General features: G+C 43.9%; 1 protein-coding gene across 1 annotated transcript in view; it reads left to right on the top strand.

The window, feature by feature from the left end:
* The first annotated feature begins 558 nt into the window (after positions 1–558).
* The window catches only part of LOC102564137 (retinoic acid-induced protein 3), a 31278-nt gene continuing 22031 nt past the window's right edge, over positions 559–9805 (top strand). The window contains exon 1 of the mRNA XM_059726276.1: positions 559–2551. The gene's annotated coding sequence lies outside the window, so the exon portion shown is untranslated. The remainder of the gene's footprint in view (positions 2552–9805) is intronic.

Genomic DNA, 9805 nt, shown 5'->3' with positions numbered 1-9805 from the left:
CAACTAAAATGTTCCTAGTCTAGGACTCTCCTACCATGCATTGCTCCTCCCACTGGCTCTTGAGAAGCCTTAAGTATGTCAGTGCTGAGGGCAGCTACTGTAAAATTATCTGGCAGCATTTAGCAAAATAAAATGGTCAGGGGTATTGTGAGCAATTAGCAGGGGGTAGGAATCTTTCACTTCTCAGCTGTTTTGGGGAGATGAACTGATATGGTCAACAGCCCAGCAGACTAGACTGGGGATGTTGGTTCAGGGAAAAAAACAAAAGCAGAATTTAAAGGTGGGGGAGGAGGTGTTTTGGTCAAAGAACTTGAAGTTTGGAGCTCTCATCTCCAGGGATCCTGATTTTCCTGATAAAACGAACAAACAAAAAATCCCCAAATTTTTGGTTTAAAAAAAAAAAGTAACCCCAAATCCACATTTTTCTGTGATCAAAATGAAATACCACTAATATGTATTTATGTATGTATTGCTAGTGTTTCATTTTAATAATGGAAAAATGTGGATTTGGGGTTACTTTTTTTTTAACCTGAATATTTGGGAATTTTTTTTTTTTATCAGAAAAGACCAGGATCCCTGCTTATCTCATGCCCTGCTGTTTGTCTCAGTCACTTGTGGCACATCTTGTTACTACCATCCTCTCTAATTCCTTGCACTCAAAACCTTCGTTCATTCTCCTGCCATATGTCCATCACAAACCAACTCTTCTCTTACTCATGTCTGTTCTCTGCCCTGCTCAATAGGTGGGCTCCTATTGTCTCAGCAGTTAGACAGTGTGCCGGGGATTTTCATGATGAGTGTGGCAGTCAACTGTGGTAATAAGGAACACAAACAGGCTGAGGCGTGGCTTTGCTTTCCTGCCAGCCCCGCTCTGCTCTCTAGTGCATTCCTTCAGCCCTTCTGCACAATGTAGTTGGGCTCTTGCCAGCCTTGCCTGACACAACAAAAGAAGAGAGCATAATATCAGCTCTTCTGAAGGAGGAGAGATTGGAACCACTGCTTTTTGTTCACCTTCACATTCCTGAATGCTTCTCACCTTGAGCTTTGAGTCGTTTTTGGGAGAAGGCTTCCTTGCAGCTGCTTATAACCCCTTGTCAAAGAAACCTATTTGTAGCTCTGCTAGGTTGCACTGAGTTTACCTCACTCCCTAGACATATTCTATTAATTGTAGTCACTAGTGGCTTATTCTCTGTTTATTGATGCTCTGTTCACCAATATCCAAAATGATTCAAACAATGAATCTTCCATCACAATCCTTGGGTGACCATTCCACAGTTGAATAGAAGTAGGTCTGCTTGTCACTAGAGGATTGCTGATATCCATCATGCACATTGGCAATGCATAGGGGGTGCACATGGCATAGGGGGTGCACTGTCTGTGGCCAGTCCCCGCTTGCCATCTCCGACACTGCCTGCGGGCAGTCACTGTGCCCCAACAACCTCAGGAGGCATGAGGCGTTCATGATCACCCGTTTGTTTAATTGATTTTGGTTATTCTTAATTCTTTTTGTGGAGTAAAGGGTAAGCTCCAAGGTCTTGGGGCAACCAAGAAAATATTGCACTTCCCTGAAGTGTCAGGTTCTCTAGCATATTCAGATCACTCAACAAATGTTATCAGTGTGTGGTTAGGGAAGGAACAATTTAACTGACAAAAGGGACTCACACCATGTCAACATCCAGGTTACCCACGTAAAAGGGAAGGTTCAACAGCCCATCTCATAAAAGAAATCATTTTAGAGTTGCAACAGAACTTCACAGGAAGTATGGAACGAGTAGATACTGGAATCTCAGAAGAGGTCAGTGCTTACTGCAATGCAGCTAGAATATGCATTTACCCAAGTGTCATATTGAATGAAATAGTTTGAATGTTTGTAAAGGTTGCCCATTAGCCAGTTTCAGGAAGAAGATAAGATTTATCTCCTTATCTAGTTCATTGTTTTGGGGACTACGTGCAAAAGGTCCTGACTTTGCTTAAAGTCTTAATTTAAATTTCATCTTTAGAAACCTTTTACAAAGAGAGCAAATATCCTGAATTCCAAGAGATCAAACCCTAAGGCCTTTTGACCAGATTGGTAAGAAAAGGGCATTTGCAGTGATATGGAAGTTTCCCAAAGGTAATTTAAAATGCTCAACAAAGGCAAAAGAATCTGTTGAGTAAGATCCGAGCCCAAATTTGGGGGTAATGACAGATTGAGTAGGAGGAGCCCACTGACGGCAGCTCACTCAATAAAAACTGTAACTTACTGTCCCAATTTGGAGGTGACTATACTTGCAGAACAACGAAGGAAAAATCGCAAGTATAGCCCGGGTCAGACTGATCACGTGAAACGCCCTCTCCGTGAACACGAATCTCTTAGTTCATGCTGAAGCTGCAGAGCGCCCGAAAGGGACTGAAGGAAGGGGACTTAGTCCTATCACTGCTGAGGCCAGCCTATTGAATTGTATTGCTGAGGCCATTCCATTGAACCGTACTACTGAGGCCAACCCATTAAATCGTACTACTGAGGAATGAAACCATAGTTTGGTATTTGGCTTCTCGGAATTCTAGGATTGTAAGTATAATATGTAAAATAATAGTATTGATTCAAATTTAACTTTTAGTTGTAATTGTAGTTGTTTTTGGAACACTAATTCTTATAGTATTTGGGAAGGAAGTGCATTCAGAGCATTGTTTCTGATATATGTAATTATTGTGTTCTTAATGTTTGTGGTGTTTCTTAAAGCTAAGCAGTGTTATATACGTAGCAAAGAGTTTTAAAATAAAATTGTGTTGTATGAATTAAGTGTGTAATCATTGTGAAATCGTGCAATCAGCTAACTACTCCCCCAGCCAGTGCATCAAAACGAATCAGTAAATTGTGTGGGATTTTCTCTATTCCATAACCCACTAGGAGACACCAAGTACTATAATGAAACCTCAACATTTCTCTGTTGCAGTTATACACCTAACGTGTGCAATCAGGGTACTGACTGCTATGAAAGCTGAAATGCTTTGTCACGTAGTTCCAACTGAATCATTAACAGTACTGTGTAAAAACCTGAGTCAGCACAGAATTATTGTCCCACCACCCAGTTTGACGCAGTTCAGGAGCTTGTAGTTTAACATGTGATGGCAATTTTTGCAAGACGACAAGTGTTACTGTACAAAATCTGTTAAATGCAAGATTAGGCATGGGCTTTTTTTTTCTCTATAAATATGATCTAGAGTCTAGATCACTAGGGACCAACCTTTTGGCAGGCAAACCACAACTTATCTCTCCATCCTCCCCAAACGCCACTCCAGTTCCCCCATTCTGCAGCTCTGCTTTCTGCTCCCTGCTCTGTACTCCCTGCCCATTTTGCTGCTCTGCTATCTGCCCTATCTGGCACTGTGCTGCCTATCACCTCCTTGCTCTACCACTTGCCACACACAGTCCGCTACCACAACCCACAGACTGGCTACCCCTGCTCTAGCTGATCCACAAATCTTTGAGTTGAATGGCAAAATTGTTTTGTGAAATTTATATAACATTGATGACAGACAGTCAAATGGAGGGATAGATGGTTGTAATGTCCTGTCTGGCCTTAAAAAACTGTGAATGTTCTACCTAAGTAAAATATGCTCTGCCATTGTGATTAAGTAGTGTTTTCTCACTAAACTGCTGCATGGTGTTATAGGTCATCTAGGAGCACCTGCAACCTACCCCAGAAATGACTGCATTTCAGCAGCATTTGACAATCTTTGGATGTTGTGCAACCTCCACTTTTAAATTAATGTTGTAGTAACAGCATGAAGACAGAGGTTGCTAAACATTTTAGTATTCAAGTAAATGCTCCTTCACTAACCTTAAGAGAACCCAAACTGGTTAGAGGGGAAGGTGACTGGACACACACACTGCTGGGGTTATTTGACCTCAACAGTCTTTCCTGCCCAGGGCGGGGAGGGGCTGGACCTGGTGATTTCATGAGGTCCCTTCCACCAACCCTAATCTTCTGTGAATCTGTGTTACTGCTGCCTTTTCTGTAATGAGAGGAGCACCTGCTCACATTTCATAACTGCTTCTGCTCCAAGTGGATTGTAGTAGCTGGAGACATGTGTTTACCTTTCACATCTCATTAGCAGTTAATTACCACTTAAACATTCATTAAATCCTTCCTTGGGGCTGGACTGTGACCCAAACATTTTGCTTCTGTTTACAAAATAACCCCAGGCATGTGCTCCTGTGCAGACTTCTTTGTAGAGAGCAGGCAGGGATCCCATTCTCTGATAAAATTCCTGGAGCAGAGCCAGGTTTCAGAACCATAATTGTTCAGAAGGAGGAGAAGGAGGGTGGACTGGGAAGGGGGGCAAGGGAGAGCAGGACAGAAACGCGTGAAAATAAGGAGCAGAAGTAATGAAAGCAGGGTTTCTGAATTGTAAGAAATTTTGTTTCAACTTTGATTCAGTTCTAAGATGACCAGTCAATGTTTTTGTTTCCCCTTATATTTATTTTCAATGAAAAAAATAAACTTTCTGGCAGGGGCTGGACCCATTTCTCAGCTCTAGTTTCCGGATCACTGCTGTCTCTGACTTGAACTCCCCTTTTACTATGAAATTAGAATAAAACGACACATTATCAGCTCTGACATGTCTAGAGTAGGAGCTTTAAAGCCTTGCAACACAGACTCATCCTTCCAAAGCAGAGGAATTGTATTTGGTGTTGTTTAATGTATGCAGATCCTTCAGGTGTGCCTTTAACTATTGATGCAGTCAAATCTGTGTGGAGTCCTGTGATCCCAAAGCACTTTCCCCACAGAGAAGTATTTGCCTTGGTGTAGGTGGCCCACACTTTCACATCCTGCTACGTCCTGTGTCTGGCTTGCCTGGCCGATGTGGCTGCATGTTGATGTAACTCCTTCATTTATCTAGTTTGTCAAGTGTCCTAGAATTTAAAGGAATCAAAACTTGTGGCAGAGGTGATATCTCTTATTAGACCAACTAACAGCAGAGACTTTCTATACCTGAAGAACAGGGTGACTCTGCCCAAAAGCTTACTAAGAACTTTTTTCCAACTATTTAGTTGGTCTAATAAAAGATTCACATCTACTCAAAGAACCTTGCCATTAGACCAACTAGATATTTGCAAAAAGCTGTCTTTATTTACAAGCTTTCAGGCACAGGCATCCTTCATCAGGCATAGGAGACTGAAAGATTGTAAAAGTTCTGCTAGGACTTCTCCTAGAATACAAAGGAAAACTTCCCATTTGAGAGTGCTCCAGGAAAGGTGTAAAAATCCTGAAGCAAAGCTCATGCGACCAGAATCCCCTTGAAAAGGAATGGCCTACAAGAAGTATAGCTTACATGTGCTCAAGCAGAGATTAACTGATGGCTGAAGAGATAAAAAAAGTAGGGGCAATCAGTTGAAATCAGGATGCCTATTAGACCACTTACACACCCCTTTCACAGTGCTATTGCGCAAGTAAGTAACGCTCCCTTTTACCAGAAAATGGTGTGGCTATCTAAATGCCTGAGGATAAGATCACATGCCTATATTGTTATTTCCTCATTCTGTGGAGATTGTCCTCAGTGTGGTGCTCTCCACCCCTAAGATTAAATTCTGATTCAGACAATACAATGAGGGTACTCATGTCATAATGCATCAGCTTCAATTCATATGCAAAGCAGGACAGATCTCATAAAATATCCTCAGTGATAGCTTATAAACAGATTGCTATTGCAAAGCTTTAATGGAAGATGTGTTCTAGCAAGGATTTTGAAAATGAGAATGGAACACAAGTTATTGGACTCCATGCTGGGAGACCTCCGTGCTGGGTGAAATGTACTGGTCTGTGATATGCAGAAGGGCAGACTAAATGATCTAATAGTTTCTTTTGGCCTTGAATTCTGAATCTTTTAAAGAAACAGTAGAAGAGGAATCAAGCATTGCGCTTTGTAGGCCTTTGCATCCTGATTTTATACCATGATTTTAAGAACATTCAAAATTTAAGATGGCCAGACCGTGGTTGAGATCATTCACACACTGGTTGAAAACTGATGAGGCTCCATTCCTTGAGATATGAGAAGATACCAGACAGACTGCTATTCACACACCTGCTGCTTGCCCTTTTAAAATAGCACCTAATCTTCACTGTACACAAAATAAAATACTGTAAGGTATAAACAGCTGTAAATTAAACCTGTCATCCGATCATGATGGTGTTTATACAGTAATATCCCTGACATGCTTTAGGACATGATTTTCCTTTGCAAGTCACTGATTTGAGCTTGCACATAAGCAGCAGCTGTGCAAGAGATAGGTAACATTCAGAAGGTCCATGGTTGAATCCTTTAGTCAGTCTTTCAACTGTTTATTTAGTATTTGAATGAGAAGGCTGCTGGGTGTATTTATACAGGTAATTGCAGAGCTCTTCAGCTCTAAATCCCTGTGTACATATGAACCGTTTTTGTTTCTTTGTTTTTTTTTAACTGTAAGCATGTTTGAAGACGTCTGGGTACTTGTCTCATCTGTTCCATCTGCATTAGCAATGGTAGAAAACATACCTTACTGTTGATAGCCGTCATAGCAAAAAAGGTAGTCATGTAGCACAGCAGTTAAGCATTTAGCCCTGTCTCCACTGTACCTTCCAGTGCAGGGGCTGCTTTGTGACTTTCACGTCCTGCTTTTGCCAGCAAATGTAACATAGGAAAGCTGGTTTTCTGCTCCTTTATATGACTTCATGTCATTGGCATCACTATAGTCACTCCTGATTCACGCTAGGCTGAGCGAGCACAGGAGCAGACCAGTTCCTTGCAAACACGTAACATTGCGGGCTCTGGTTTAAAATGTTGTGCAGCAGGGGTACCACAAGTGGCATGAACAGCCTCTGTGTGTGGCATACCGTAAATTGAGGAGGGGACAGGCAGCACAAGGACAGATAAAGCAGGAAGCAGAATGCAAAGCAGCAAATACAGTAAGGAGCACAGGGAATGCAGCAGATCAGGCAGGGAGCAGAGGTTTTGGAGCAGAAAGCAGAGCAACAGATCAGGCAAGGGAAGGGAAGGGGATTACAGCAGCACTTGGGGAGGTTGCAGGAATAATCTGTGACATGCCTGCCAAAAAAGGTTGGCCTCTACTTTTTATATAGCACATCCCTATTATCTGAACCCTTCATTATCCAAAGAGGAGCTTTTTTTTTCTCTCCTTATGTTAGGATTGTGAAACAAACTGTTCTCTTGTTAAGCTTTATATAATATAGCCCTGCATTTTTACTCTGAAGTTTGATAATGGTAGCTTCTAAGCATTTCACTTTTCTGAAAAAGTCAGCTATTGGAATTGCTTTTCAGCAAGCATTTTCCATAGCACTTTGGAAAACTATGGATATACTGTATTGAAAAACTGTGCAGTAAAGTACTTACTAAATCAATCGGGTATCTGAGCAGCTTTTCAATAGGTATTTTCCAAAGGGGCTCAGAGAACAGAGTGTAGGATACCGACAAACAGTGCAGGAAAGTATGTAATAAATCAGACATTCTATTATGAACGATGACATTGCGTGGAAAATACCCTTTTATTCGCATTCAAGTACATCAAATCCAGCTACATGGAATTTTACCAAACACCCCAAATTAACTTCCCATGGAACAGGCCAGCTGCATTTGAAATTTCATCTAAATGACTTCTTTGTGTCATTGTGACGGGAAAGGCTGCACCTACCTGAAAACGGGCCTGAGCACAAAAGAGTTTCAACCTCACCCATATAAACTCAGTGCAATTCTTGTGATCAGTGTTGTAATCTTAACACTTGCTCTTACTTGTTTCCTTTGGCAGCAGTTGTGCACTCGGCGCATGCTATCACTGAACTATTCACCATGACGTATCCAATTCTACTTTCTCAAAGCCATTTATGTATGGGAGTGACTTTAATTAGTCCCTTCGAGTATTTTATATCTAGTGCTTGTTTACCCTGGACTGTCTATGATAGGGGTTTTCAACCTTTTTTAACAAGCATACCTCTTCTGCCTCAAAGTTTCACTTCATGTACCCCTTTTTTTTTTTAATCTTGTTTTTAAGGGGCAGGGGGAGGAGGGGCAGATCAAGGCCCCCATGGTGAGGGAGGGAGTGGGGCTGAGATGAGCACTGCACAGCCGGGGTGGAGTGCAGGATGGAGCCATGAGAGCGGTTCATCTGGGGGGCGCGGGGAAGGGAGGGACGGCTCCTGTCACTGCGCACACCCTGGTGGAGGCCCTGGGGGCACTTGCCCCTAGATCTGTGCATGGGGCAGAGGCAGATGCTGCTGCAGGCTGGACTCTGTACCCCACTGCCGCTGCCCCAAGAGCTGTACGGCGCCATGTGCCTGCTGCTGCTGGGTGGGCAGAGGACAGGCACACACAAAGACACAGACACAAAGACACAGGCACATGCAGATGCAGACACACATGCAAATGCAAAAACACACAGACACCCCCTGCAGCAGGTAAATGTGTGTGTGTGTGTGTTTCTGCATTTGCATGTGTGTCTGCATCTGCATGTGCCTGTGAAGTGGCAGGGTGGGGCCTCCTAGGAGCAGGGCTGGCTGGGCAAGTGCGGTGATGCCCCTCTGCAGGCTACACACGCACCACCCAGATGGCCCAGATGGAGAGGGCTTGCATGCAGCAGTCACTGCTGCCACCATCACCACCCCACACTGCCGCGCCCCGCATCATTTTCTCGCAGCCGGTTGCACATGCAGCTCTGCAGGCTGGTGATGGGCCTTGTGCCTGGCCAATCATGCACCGCCTGTCATCAGCTCTCAGAGCCACATGTGCAACCGGTTGTGAGAAAGCAGAGTGGGGTGGTGATGGTGGTGGCAACAGTGGTGGCGGCAGCTGCCAGGTGCAAGCCCCCCTCCCCCTCCTGTCTAGCTGGCCAGGCAGCGCGTATATGGCCCACAGAGGGTGCTGAAGTGAGGGGCAGGGAGGTGCTGCGGTGTACCACGTGGGGCCGGCGGTGCCCGGCACGCACCTCTCCCATGTAAGAAGCAAAGTATGGCGAGACGCTGCTGCCATGCCGTGGGTGCTCTCTGTCCCTGCCTGCCTGCACGTACCCCCTACAGGCTTTCTAAGTACCCCTAGGGGTATGCATACCCCCAGCTGACAACCCCTGGTCTATGACATTCATATGTCATCTGTTTTTTCTGAATTCTTCCAGAATTCCATTAGCATTTCTGTTCTTGACTCCCTTAAATCGTACTGTGGTGTTTTGACAGCTCCCAATTCACCTTCCATATTAACTGGGTCCCAGTTAAGTAAATTGGACCAGATTCCTAGCCAACCTGTGCTCTGCTTCAGCACAAAGAAAAAGGAAAAGGAAATTGTAAACAACCTTTCTGCCCTAGTATTTCTGAGTTTAGACCAGGGATCCCTGCTGCACAGGGAATTCCAATTCAATCCCCTCAATAAACCAATGGCCCTCAATACTCCAGATACATTAGAAGATCGCTGAGGGCAGCCTGGTCTACCTGGGAATTCTCTTACCCCTGCAAAATCTCCAGGGCTAAGTAGAGATAATCAAAAAGCTCAAGGCTAAATTGATTCAATCTTCACAGATTAGTCTAAACTGCGTAGACTGAACCAACAAGCAAGTGAACAGACATTCACTTTTGATTCTGGAATTCAGTCACATACCTGCAATGGCTCAGGCCAGAAGCCAGGGGTGCTGGATTATGCATCACTAGTAGGCTGGAGCAGACATCTTGAGCCAAAGCTAGCCTGCCCACCCTGCAAGGGGTTGCAATTATCCTGGGATGCTGGGGGACTGTGAGTTAACTTGAATCTGGAGAGGATCTGGGATAGAAGTTCAATAAATGGA

Source organism: Alligator mississippiensis, chromosome 4 (genome assembly GCF_030867095.1).
Source record: "Alligator mississippiensis isolate rAllMis1 chromosome 4, rAllMis1, whole genome shotgun sequence".
Classification (NCBI taxonomy): domain Eukaryota; kingdom Metazoa; phylum Chordata; order Crocodylia; family Alligatoridae; genus Alligator; species Alligator mississippiensis.
Note: the sequence above shows the minus strand (reverse complement) of the source record. Positions and strands in the feature narration are given on the sequence as shown.